Source organism: Panthera tigris, chromosome C1 (genome assembly GCF_018350195.1).
Source record: "Panthera tigris isolate Pti1 chromosome C1, P.tigris_Pti1_mat1.1, whole genome shotgun sequence".
Lineage (NCBI taxonomy): Eukaryota > Metazoa > Chordata > Mammalia > Carnivora > Felidae > Panthera > Panthera tigris.
This window is the reverse complement of record NC_056667.1, coordinates 17,703,463-17,714,526: the sequence shown is the minus strand read 5'-3', so window position 1 is coordinate 17,714,526 and position 11,064 is coordinate 17,703,463. Positions and strand designations below refer to the sequence as shown.

Sequence of the window (11,064 nt, the reverse complement as noted above, 5' to 3'; positions counted from 1 at the left end):
AACTTTGGCTCGGGTCATGATTTTATGGTTCATGAGTTCGAGCCCTACATTGGGCTCTGTGCTGACAGCTCAGAGCCTGGAGCCTACTTTGGATTCTATGTCTCTGTCTCTCTCTGCCCCTCCCCCACTTGCTCTCTCTCTCTCTCTCTTTCTCTCTCTCAAAAATAAATAAACATTTTTAAACATTTAAATGTTCACACACACACACACACACACACACACACACACTGCAAAGGCAAAGATAAATAATGTGGTCTTGTTTTTCCTTCAAGTGCCCAAGATCCCACATCTGGATCCAGATTTTTTAAAAAAGATTGTATTTAAAAAATTTTTTGTAAGTAAATTCTACACCCAAGGTGGGACCCAAACTCATGACCGCGAAATCAAGACTCACATGTTCTACCGACTGAACCAGCCAGGTACCCCTGGATCCAGATTTGAACTCAATTTTCTGAATTCAGTGTTTTTTCCTATTTCACTACTCAGTCCTATTTCACTACTTGGAGGAGGGAATCACTGTACATATCACATAGAAAACTTCCCAAAAATCTCGATTCTGTAAGGGAGGAAAAACAATTTTCCCTTTACATTTCTGAATTCTTGGCTGAGATCTTTGGCTCGGGTCATGATTTTATGGTTCATGAGTTGAACCATAAAATGAAATGAAAGACTAACAAGAAAGATTAACAAGACAAAAAAGCCACCAAAGAGTTAGCTTTAGACTTCAGGATTAAATACCATCTTAATAGGGAGAGGGGAGAAGAGGGGATGTAGGAAAGGAGAGAGGGTGATTTTCAAGAAAGCTGAACGGGCCCTTAGAGGAACACACAGGAGATGCGTTAGCTTTCCTAGCGCGATGTCACTTCTAGCCTCTCCTGTGATAAGAGTCCACTCAATCTTTTCTGACTGATGAAGCTCCCAGGAAGCGGATTTATGACAATTGAGTTCCTTTTGGAAGACTTAGTTTTAAGCAGATGAGAAGAGTTCAGAGAACGCCTCTCCCTGCTTGTGGTGTCTTTCAAGTGCCTATGGCTCAAAATAATCAATATGCCAAAGCAACATATTTGAGGGTGGAAGGTCCTGAGGTCCCACAGTCATATACTGGGGTAGCATGTTGTGCTGGCCTTCAGTGCTTTCCTCAAATTTCTCTCCCTTTGGCAGTGGCCACAGTTGTTCCCTCCATGTGTGTGTGTGTGTGTGTGTGTGTGTGTCTGCCTCTGCCTCTCAGTCTCTCTCTCTCTCTCTCATCTTCCAGTCTCTCTTTATTCTCTCAGCTACTGATTACCCTGGTGCCTTAGCCCCCAGGTCCAGCTGCCCCTTTTCTATGAATAACAATGACTCCACCTAGCACTCTCCTTGGAGAATTCTCTATAACCAAGTGTCCACACTGCTGGTCTCAAAAACCAGAAGAACGCAGACCCCACCAAGTCACCGAGAAGATTAAATAGGTGTGTCAAGCACCCAGCACCGAGTGGCAAACGTGTGTTCCGCTTTTTGCCTTCCTTTCTCCTGGACAAGAGCAGATAGACCAAAGTGAAAAATGGGACAGAAAAGCAAGCTGGCCTGAAAAGAGCTGTTGATCACTGAAAACCAGACGTTGTGCTGAGATGTCGGTGTATGTGATCTTGAATCCCGCTCCCCCCACCACATCTTTCTAAATTCCCCACAATCCCCCCTTCACCCAGTTGCGGGCCATTATCTTCAGACATTACTTCTTGCGGCCACTTTCCTACCTGGCCCTGTTCACAGCTACCTACTGATTTGAGAAACAAAGGCAGAAGAAAATGGCAGATAAAATCAAATTTCCTTATAACCAGCAGCCCACTGAGAACTACTTGAGGCAGGCAAAGAGGAATGCATCTCCAGGAACTCCCTGCTGTCTTAACGCTAATGCTTTGCTAGAGGAAAAAACAACCTGAGCTTGACAACAGCTAGGCCTCCAGTATCCAGAGTCTTCTTTAGCATATGAAAACCTCACTGGAAACTTCCCCTGGACTTTACCTCCCCCAACCCCATAGTGTATAACTAGTCTCTCCTCATGGTCCCAGGCGGGTAGCTCTTCCTGCGCACAGGTCCGGTCCCGTTCTTTAATAAAATCACCTTTTTTGCACCCAAGATGTCTTCAAGAATTCTTTCCTGGCCGTTGGCTCTGGACCCCACAAAACCCCACTATCACCCCAAAAACCTCATCACCTACCAAGAGGTGTTCATGGACCTCCCCAAGTAAACAGGCAAGTTACCATTAAAGGACCCCAGTCTCCCTTCTTGCTGCCTTGGAATCCCCCTGCATCGTACTCAGGAGCCATTGATTGTTCCAGTCCCTGGGAGCAACCCCTAACTGCCCCCAGGTCTTCCTCCACGCGTGCTGTCTGGCAGCTTCTTAAAAAGGTAAGTATGCATTTGCCACCACATGGACGCAGCCATTCCTTGGGGTATTACCCAGGGCCATGAGAGGAGAGGATATGTTCACACAAAGACTGGTACACAAATGTACCTGGCAACCGGATTTGCGGTAACCAAGGCCTGAAAACAATCCAAATGCCCATCAACAAGAGAACAGACAAATGGCGGCCACTCCACACAACGGAACCAGCAATGAAAAGGCGTGGAGCGTGGAGTGTGGCCACTCAGATGAATCTCAAACACACGCTAAGAAAAGAAGCCCACCACCCAAGTGTCTGCGCTAGATGAGCCCATTTGTAAGAGCTTCTAGAATCTGTGGTGACAGACCACAGATCAGCCGTGGCGGGGGCGTAGGGGGGGGAGGGGGGAGGGGGGAGGGGGGAGGGGGTATAACTGCAAAGCGTCAGAAGAAACGTTGGGGGTCGACGGAAAAGTTTTATACCTTCATTGTAGTGGTCATTACCCCAGTGTATGCATTGTCAAAACTCATCAAACTGTACGCTCGAAATGGGTGCATTTTATCATGTGCGATCCATACCTCCACGAGGCCGATCTCTTAAAACAGCTTCTGTTTCAGCAGGGCTCTCAGAAGCGGGCTCTGAATCTAACGCCTGGAATGTAACAACTGGAAGAAGGAGCTGTCCCCGCGGCCTAAGGAAAACCATCCCCAACTCTAAACCTGCGGGGCCCCACAGCACACTCCCCAGAAATCTTTCTCACCCAGGGTCCCGGTTTCCTAACTCAGTTCGCCATGCCAAAGTTCATCCTGCTGTGGGCTGGGAGCAGGGCTGGGAGCAGGCCTGGACTATTTCAGGCCCAAGGGCAACATCCCTGAGAAGTTCTATCTGGAAAGAGGGGGAGATCGCCATGGCAACCTGTCCCAGGCCCAGCCCTGGCAGAGCTCCAAAGCACACAAATAAAGCCATAGGAATGTGGTGCAGGGCTGGGCAGGGCAACTAGGAAGTTGCCAAGTTTCCATGAAAATCAACTGCGGGAGGCCTCAGCCTCTGGAAGGGGTCAGTAGGGAATCTTGAGTCCCAACAGCAGGATCAGCCCAGGGAAATGTAACACATTCTCAAACACACACACACACACACACACACACACACACACACCCTCCTTGGAGCACAGCCGTACTGCTTCTTGAAAAAGAGAACTGGTTCAATAGGAGCACTGGCTTCTGAGCCTGACAAACCGAGTCTGGTGCCCTAGGTCACTTCCTGGCAATCTCAGCAAGTTTCTGAACCAGTTATCCACATGGCCCACTCCCTCCCCTCTCCTCCTTGTCTCCCCTTCTCCAGGAGACCTTCCCTGATCACCTTAGATCAAACTGCAGCCTCCCCTCCACCCTCAACTCCTGCTCTGCTTGATTTTTCTCCATGGCGCTAAGCACCGCCTGACACACCATGATTTACTTGTTTATCCTGTTTGTTGCCTTGTTAGTATCAGCTCCGTGAGGGCAGGGATTTTTGTCTGTTTCATCTATGCTCCATTCAATGCCTAGAATGGTGCCTGGCACTTGATAGGTGCACAAGGAACATTATAGAATGCACGGACTGCTCTGAAGCAAAATGGGGAGAATTCTACCCCCATGGGGTTCGCGTGAAGGTTAAAGCAGTGGGCTTAAGGCTGTGGGTTAAGTCCCCAGCCCTTAGTGGGGGCACTAGTGTTATTCACAGTTATAGCTCTCCTTTGGTGAGATGTAATCATGAACACATTTTTCATTACCGCCCCTTAGCACTTTGGTCCATATTTAAGAACACCTTTCACTGGATCTTACCTTGCCTCCCCGACCCCTGAGCCCAAGAGCTTACCCCTGTCCTAGTTCTGCAAAACCACTAGATAATAAAGACAATGGAACCAGAGATGGAGTCCACAGAGAAACTCTCTCGCTCCAAGTATTTGTTAGGAGACTGAATACATGAACTAATTCATTCATAGGAAAGCAAGCTCTTCAAAAATGTAATGACGATTTGAACAGGCAAGAAATGCTTCACCTGTAAGAGAAGAGAACAGGTATTTCTTGTATCCTTAACACGTGCCAGGTGGTGTGTTAGGTACCTGACATGTCTTATGTTGTTTCACTTTTGTATCAACCTTACCAGGAAGGTATCTAAGAATGACGAAATTGAGGCCAGGAGGTTATGACACCGGCTTGAGACCTCAGAGCGCTAAGCAGTGGGGCAGGAGTTGAACCCAAAGTTGCTCAAGCCCCAAAGCCTGTGTTCTTCCTGCCACCCTACCCCACCTCCTTTGAAACTACTTGGGAAAAGGTCCCTCTGCCAAGCGAGGGAGTTTGGATATATTCTGTAGGCAATTCTAAAAATAAAAAGGCGACTGAGTATAGATATATCGAAACTCCTAGGAAGGAGGAATTATTTTTGCCTGCGAGAAATCAGAAAATCTACCAAGAGGAGCTGCAGGGGACTTGTATTTCTGGTTCATTAACTCATCTTTGTGGAGGTTATCACTGGCTTTTGGTTCTAACGCATGACAATGAACAACACTCTGCATTCATACACGTTTTCCATCTTGTCATATTTTCAGCAGGTCATTCCTTTGGGATCCTTTATTGTTATTTATAGCCGCGTGCATCATTTCATCGCCAGAATTTAGCGCGTTCTGGCAACAGCTACGCTCTCAGAGGCTGGAGCCTCCGGCACCACAAGCCTGAGAGAGAGCAGAGAGCATGGAAATTTGGAGCCTGCTCGGACCAGCTCTCGTGTTCAACGAGTTCGTATAGGTGGCTTGAAATTAGCCAAGGTGAAAGTCTTGACACCCCAGAAAATGACAAATACTACAAATCGAGGCTTTTCGTTCCCCCTCTGGGGAGCCAGTTGTTAAGCATTGCACCAAACACACACCTGGCTTAGCCAGTGGAAAGAGCGGATAAGAATTCTGGAGAGGAGTCAGAGAGCTTGAGTTTTAACTTCGTGTCATTATTAACTCACCGTAAACCTTACAAAGTCATTCCTCTTCCCTCGACCTCACTTTCCTGATCAATTAAATTTGGGGAGATTGAGTATATTCAAAAACCAGGGGTGCCTGGCTGGCTCGGTTAGTGGGGCGTCTGACTCTTGATCTCAGGGTCGTGAGTTCAAGCCCCATGTCGGGCGCGAGGTCTACTTAAAAAAACAAAACCAAAATACAAAACAAAAACAAAAGCAAACCCAAAAAACAGGACTGCTAGGTGCTGAGTTATTCCCCCAGAAGCAAACAGCTTGGCAAATCTTCAAGCAATTTTCAATAATAAAAGAAAAAGAACCCCACTCATTAAATCCCCTGAGAAGTCCAAATAGGTTAACTTAAGTAAATCGTGTTTAGTGGTGCAAAGCTTTCAAAATCTGAAACCTGGGCGAAGGACAATGAAAGGCAGTCAGCCCTCTGTTGCCTTCAGTCCAACATACTGAGCACCTGAAATGGGGTAGTCACTGCTGGACATTGATGCTATCACACTGTAGAAGACCCAGACCCTGCCCCCGGGAGCCGATGAGGGAGGCAGACAGACCTTAGGCATGTATCATAATTAGTGGAATCTGGGCTCTGATGGGGTAGGAACCAGGCTTTAAGACAGCATGCAGCGGGGGCACTCTCAGTGTTCGGGGAGCCGAGGATGGCTTGGGAGAAGGGACAGCTAATGGGAATTAAGTCCCGAGGTCGGACACCACAGGAACTTTGGGGAATTGCAATCTTCAAGAGGAGCTGGGGAGCATGATGCAAATCAATGCTGGAAAGCCACGTAGAGCCTTCAGGATCAGGTAAAGGAGTCCGGAATTGATCTTTAAGGGCAGGAATTTGAGCTTTAGAAATCTTGTTCAGGCTATTATATGGAGAATGAATGGAAAGAAAGCAACACTGGAAACTGGGAGGCCAGTTCAGTGGCTTTTGCAGCAAATGAGGGATCCGGTAAACCGAGGCAGAGAGTGAATGAATTAGGGCCTCGTGATACTGTGATTTATCATAAGAAATACAGATTTGGTCTTTGTTGCCAGTCCCTGACACAAGGCTCTCAAAACTCTTGTAAATGCCTAAGTGAGAAGAGCACTGGGAGCTTCTTTTGTTTTACTGAAGGGACCCTGAGTGGGCTCCTGATGGCTCTGGATGGGGGCTGCTCCCCAGGAAGACCAAGCCATCAATAGAAACTTAGAATTTCCAGCCACTCACCACCACCACTTCTCTAGACAGGCAAGAGGGGCTGGAAATAGAATTAATAATCAATCATGCCTAGGGGCGCCTGGGTGGCTCCGTAGATTAATCGTTTGGCTCAGCCCATGATCTCACAGTTTGTGAGTTCAAGCCCCACGTCAGGCTCTGTGCTGGCTACCTCGCAGTCTGGAGCCTGCTTCAGATTCTGTGTCTCACTCTCTCTCTCTGTCCCCCGCCCCCGCCCCACCGCCCTTTCTCAAAAATGAATAAACATATTAAAAAATTTAAAAAAAATAATCGATCATGCCTATATGAGGAATCTTCCATAAGACCCCAGTAGCACAGGGTTTGGAGAATTTCCAGGTGGGTGAACCTGTCCACATACGGGGAGGGTGACAGTCCCCACCTCCACCGAGACAGCAGCTCCTGTGCTCGGGCCCTCCCAGACCTCACCCTACGTATCTCTTCATCTGACCGTGCATCTGTACCCTTGATCCTATCCTTTAATAAGCTGGCAATTGTTTCCCTAAGTGTTGCCAGATTATTCTAGCAAATAATCAAGTCCAAGGGGGAAGAAGTCATGGAAACTTCCAATTGGTAGCCAAGTCAGACAGAAGTTGTGGGTAACTTAGGGACCTACACGTGCAGTGGGCATTTGAAGTGGGGGGAGGGGGGACGAGGGGGAGGGAAACAGTTTCCTGAGACCAAACTCTTAACCGGTGGGATCTGACACTATCTCTTGGTACACAGTATCAAAAGTGAGTTAAGTTGTAGGGTGCCCAGCTGGTGTCACGGAATCGCTTGGCATTTGGAAAAACCCCCCACAAACTCTTGACCAGAAGTGTCAGAAGCATTCTCTGTGAAAGTAAAGAAGACACAGGTTTTTCCGAGACAGGCGTGTGTGAGTCTCCTGGGGCTGCCATCACAAAGTGCCACAAACGTGGTGATGGCTTAAATAACAGATACGTATTATCTCACGGTTCTGGAGGCTGGACATCCGAAAGCAAGGCGTCAGCCAGGCCATGCTCCCTCCAAGAGCTGGGTAGGATCTTCCTTCGCTCTCCCTAGTTTCTAGAGGTGGCCATCAATCATTGGTGTCCCTTGGCTCATAGCTGCCTACTCTTGTTTCTGCTTCTGTAGTCCCGTGGTGTCTCCCTGTGTGGCTGTCTCTTCATATCCTCTTCTTACAAGGACACACCGGGTGTATCGGATCAAGGACCCACCCTGTTCCAACATGACCTCCTCTTAACTAATCATACCCACGATGACCCTCTTTCCAAACAAGGTCACATTCTGAGGTTCTGGGAGTTAGGACTTCAACATATCTTTTGCCAGGGGCGGCGATTGATTAGAGATTGATTACGTCTTTAGGGGAAGGGCAAACAAAGGACAGAAGTCGAGCGTTCACACACTGATTTCTATGAGCAGATGGTAGTCAGATGAACTGGGTAGGGAACGCAGGAAGAGAATGGATTTTATTTTGGACGTGTGTCAGTTGCCTTCCGGGCCGCACAGGCTGTGTGGGACAGCTCTGGGGGTCCTTTGACAATCCACGCCTGGAGATCTAGCCGCCTTTCTCTGTTTGCTTCACTTCCATGAATAACCCTAATCAAAAGATCTTGTCCAGACAGAGCTGAAGAGTGGCAGAATACGCCACCCCAGTATACGCCACTTTGGCATAGGATTATTTTAAGCTAAAGACACTTGAAAAACAGAAGGTACAAAGGACAGTCTGCTCCCCGCGCCCCCCACCACCCTTTTCTTTCTGAAAGCAGGAGATAAAATTCCCATGTGAAAGATGTCCTCCTATGCCAGGAGGAAAGAAAAATTCTGATCACCAAGGATGGGGAGTAATTCTGTCCAAACAGACCTTGTCAAAATAATTCTTACCTTCCCTTGGCCCCCCCATATATTTCAGTTACTTTTCCACAACTGTCTCCCTTTGCTCAACCTGGTATGTAAGCCCTTGGGCCTTTCTGCTTTTTGGATCTTCATTTTCCTCTGGGGGCTCCCATGGCCACGTAAACATCCACATGCCTTTCTCCTGTTAATCTGTCTTGGTCAACTTAATTCTCAGGTCTGGCCGGAAACCCAGGTGGAATGGGGGTGAAGCTTTGTCTCCCCTACGGAGCCTTTAAGGCTCAAGACCTGAATTTAAGAGTTAAGAAATGAGAGTCCTAGGTGAGGCAAGGTGCAGGGTGTAGCCACTTAGGGGAAGCAGAGGTAAAAGTCACTGGTATTGAGGGTCACAGGACTAGCAGGTTGCCCTTGCCGTGTCACTGGCGGCCTGTGCTGCCCACTCCTCTTCACCTCTCCCGTCACCGGCAGAAGCCCAAGGTAAAAGAGCGAGAAGCTAGGACCATGCCGCAAGCATACCAGCTTCAACTGCAAAGACGATACACGATTCAGAAACTTTATTATTTAGCCCAAAGACCAGGAAATCAGACACTACAGGATCGAAGACAGAAGTAACTTAAGAAGCATCCACAGCGGAGACTGGCCCAGTGCCTCTGAAAAGTATTTCAGAGATGTTAACTGTCCTTTCAAGATTCAAGATCACCAAGAAGCAACAGACTGCCTTCTCGGGTTAGCTGTCTGATTTGAACACGGAGATAATGCTGAAAAATACAAGAACTTGGTACCAGATAATGCAAAACGTATTGGTGTTGCAACGAAAAATGCAGAACCATCCATCAATCTGGATGTAAATAACTCTGGTTTTTCGGGCTGGTGCCATGGCTTTGGTTAACCTTCTTGGGGAAGTCAGGGTGACGACCTGGTCGTGCTTATGGCGATTTACAGCTCCTGACGGCAGGATGCGGTTGCCAAAGCAAATCAAACAAAAGAGGGCCTGCCTGGCGCCTTAGATAAGACTATCTCAGAACAGGAAGTGCAGTTCTTAGGAAAGCTGCTCAAATTCTGCTATCTCTGCACCTGGAAGAACTCAGAGAGCTACAGACAAAAATTCATGAAATCATAGCAGCTGTTCAGGTGATTCTTGTGGATCCAGAGACCAAGGTGGGGGCAGTAAGTGTGGGGGGGGGGGGAGCCGGTGGCAGCGGGAAGACAAACCAAGACCGGGGAAAGTTGGAGGATGAACATTTTAGGATTTCAGCTTTTCACCTGCTTCGTGCAACTGGGAATCACGTACACTCTGGCATGCGTTTGGAAACCCAATGCCACCTTTTCCAGGGAGGGACCCCGGAAAATTGAGGATGTTCTAGAGATTGACCGTCATTGCTTTTTCTTTAATAAAGTTCAAGAAAGTGGGGCGCCTGGGTGGCTCAGTCGGTTGAGCGTCCGACTTCAGCTCAGGTCACGATCTCACACTCCGTGAGTTCAAGCCCCGCGTCGGGCTCTGTGTTGATGGCTCAGAGCCTGGAGCCCGCTTCGGATTCTGTGTCTCCCCCTCTCTCTGCCCCTCCCCTGCTCATGCTCTGTCTCTTTCTGTCTGAAAAATAAATAAAAACATTAAAAATTTTTTTAAAAAAAATAATAAAGTTCAAGAAAGTGGGGAAAAGAGAAAGGAGCTACCAGAGTGGATGTGGAATGGGCCATCTGCATAGACACTGAAGACGCAGAAGGAGGCTCAGAGCCAGGTGCCCAATACAGCAACACCAACAGAAGTAATCATCACTAACGTTTATCGGGCGCCTACCGTGGGCCAGCACTGTGCTGAGTGTTCGCACGTATCTTCATCCCATTTAATCTTTCTTTTCTTTCTTCAGGTCTCGGCTTAAATGGCACCCCCCCCTCCAGACCCCCTCCCCGATGTAGGCCCTCTTTATTCTCTACCTCAAGCCCTTCACAGAATATACACCGATTGATGATTATTTGTTTACTTTCTAGCTGAATGAGCATGGAATGCCAAGGTATTATTTCTATACCATTTTACATCTAAGGCAAGGTAAGTTCAGATATTAAGTAATTTGCCCAAGATCACATAGCTACAAAGTGGCATGCCTGAAACCAGAGCCCGGGAATACCTGACTCCTCAAGCCTACATTCTGGATGATACCACCTCCAAAAAATCTGCAATGGATGAGAGGAAATAACCCAGGAAGAGGACAGGGCAGAGGTGGGTGAACTGGATGATAGGAGAGCAGTAGGAACAAGGCCTTCATGCTAGAAATGGTTCAGAAGCGGCACTGGGAAGGAAGGAGGGCTCCTAACCCAAGTCCTGCCCCAGGGATTGGAGAAGTGGGCAACGAGGAGCATCTTTTTGAGAAAGCTACAGACAGAAAACTTTCAGAGGAGTAGTCAAACCCCGCAGCCTAGGTTTAAGGACCTGCTAAGCTAGACCAAACTCCCTTTCATAATTTCTCCATACTCCGTTTATTTTCTTTTAATTTTTTAATGTTTATTTATTTTTGAGAGAGAGACAGAAACAGAGACAGAGCCTGGTGGGGGAGGGGCAGAGAGAGGGAGACAGAATTCAAGGCAGGCTCCAGGCTCTGAGATGTCAGCCTGGAGCCCAACGCGGGGCTCGAACCCCCGAACCGTGAGATCATGACC

The 11,064-nt window shown here is 47.9% G+C and overlaps 1 pseudogene; it reads left to right on the top strand.

Annotated features, from left to right (window-relative positions):
• Positions 1-7,813: 7,813 nt before the first annotated feature.
• LOC102951087 lies at positions 7,814-9,762 on the top strand (annotated as a pseudogene).
• Positions 9,763-11,064: the final 1,302 nt, after the last annotated feature.